General features: G+C 41.7%; 1 protein-coding gene across 3 annotated transcripts in view; it reads left to right on the forward strand.

Annotated features, from left to right (window-relative positions):
• Positions 1-232: 232 nt before the first annotated feature.
• adarb1b (adenosine deaminase RNA specific B1b) overlaps positions 233-1938 on the forward strand; it is a 184090-nt gene continuing 182384 nt past the window's right edge. For all 3 annotated transcript variants that reach the window (XM_053627341.1, XM_053627339.1, XM_053627340.1), the window contains exon 1: positions 233-743. The gene's annotated coding sequence lies outside the window, so the exon portion shown is untranslated. The remainder of the gene's footprint in view (positions 744-1938) is intronic.

Consider the following 1938-nt stretch of genomic DNA (forward strand, 5'->3'; position numbering starts at 1 on the left):
AAAGAAACATGCAGAGATAATTAGAGTCAAAGCTAACAGACAGAGAGACATTATCACCATTAAGTTGTCACCAAGCAGCACAGAGTGGCTATAAAAACCTGGGTATATATATATATATATATATATATATATATATATATATATATATATAATTTTTTTAAGCACCAGGCAAACTTTGTGTAATTATACACAACCTCTAAATTTTTTCTTCATCCAGACTTTTTTCTTTTTTTTTTGTTGTAGAATATATGAGAAAATATCACAGTAAACTCTTCATAGTATATTTTCTTTGCTGTCTAAAGCCCTCAATGATGTCCATGTGACTGCTGTAGTGAGAATGAGGACTCCGAGGGGAACAGCATGGCTTTTGGACGCCATTTGGCTTGTACATTGTTTGGGACGTAGGCCATGCTCGTATCTTTCTGACCAATCAGATTCGTTCCTTCGGAGTCCATCCTCCCGAGCACGACACTGTTTGGTTTCCTGGTTGTGGGCGTTCCTATTTGAGGTTCAGCCAATCAGGATGGGTTTCTCCCTGCACGTTGCTCGCTCCCGACAGGATCCTAGGCCGCTGCTGATCAAACACAGTGTGAGCTCTACACTGAGCGGCGGCTCGGTTCTCGCGAACAGCGGCGTTTCGAGCGACAGACACAAGCGGCGTGTTGAAGTTCATTTCAATGGAGCACGACGGCGCTCACTTTGCCGAGTCTTAAGCGCTGCAGCAGCCCTCGCCACTCACCACGGTAAGTAACGGCGTGTTCTTTGGCGTTTGCGTAGACTGTGCTCGTGTTATTACTACACACGGCTTGATTTGCGCGCGCGTGTGTTTATGTAACGCTCTCTCCTACGTCTCAGTGCGCATGCAGCGTTGCTCGGTTACGCCTGTCGTTTTGATTTAGGTTCACAAAACGTCAGTAGTAACTTTCAAAGCTCCTGCGCCCGGGTTTGCTAATGAAAGAGACACATTGTTGTCGTCGGGAAGTCTGTCATAATGCAGTTCCGCTCTGCGCGAGCGAGTACGAGAGCTTACCGTGCACGGGCGCGAGTGCGCGCGTGCTTGCTTGCTTGCTTGCTTGCTTGCTTGTGTGTGTGTGTATGTGTATACAATAAACATACAGTGTTTGTACACAAGGCCAGGTGTTTACATCCGCAAACCCTGCGGTATTTAAACACACTTTGCAAGGACTATAGTAATCTAAGTGCATTTCTAAAGAGCAGAGGAGAGTTCTGCACCTGTTCCACACACCTCTAATTGGAATTGGCTACATACTAATCCGCACACTACACTACTACAGAGTATTCCTAAACAGTGATTGATTATTAAGTTGGGATTGATTAGGTGAGGAAGCCCTGCAATGTGAACATTTACCAGCACTGTTCAACGTGGTGTTGCATGCAGATATCAACACTAATATCATCATGGAAATATGATTCAAACAAATGATCTGTTTTATACTTTTTTGGTGGGGGTTAAGATTTCAGTTTCCATAAAAATAACAGCACTAAGATACTAAACTCTACCTTTCCTTGTTGCTGAGGTGGTACACTTAAACAATACTTTATAATGTGCATCTTTTAACTAGAAAGGTGCATGTAATGTAAATTTCAAGCTTTTCTCTAAAAGGTCATTAGAGTCTAATCATGTAGCTTGAATATTAGTTATCCATGGTCCCATGAGAAAAAGACATATTAAAGGTGCTAATTTTAACTGTATCACTCCGATGCCAAGGAAAGGAACAGTTAAGTACTTCATGTTTTTTTTTTTTTTCTTTCCCTGAGAGTGTACAGTAAAGCATTTATTATTTGGGTTTGTTTACTGTTGTAATTCACTGTACATTGGACTTTCTCAATCTGATTTATCTCAATTACAAATAGTTCAAAATGCAACAGCCGTGTTTTGAGCAAGGCCTGTAAAGAGGGAACACGTTTCCCTTATAT

This window comes from Ictalurus furcatus, chromosome 6 (genome assembly GCF_023375685.1).
Source record: "Ictalurus furcatus strain D&B chromosome 6, Billie_1.0, whole genome shotgun sequence".
In the NCBI taxonomy this organism is placed as follows: domain Eukaryota; kingdom Metazoa; phylum Chordata; class Actinopteri; order Siluriformes; family Ictaluridae; genus Ictalurus; species Ictalurus furcatus.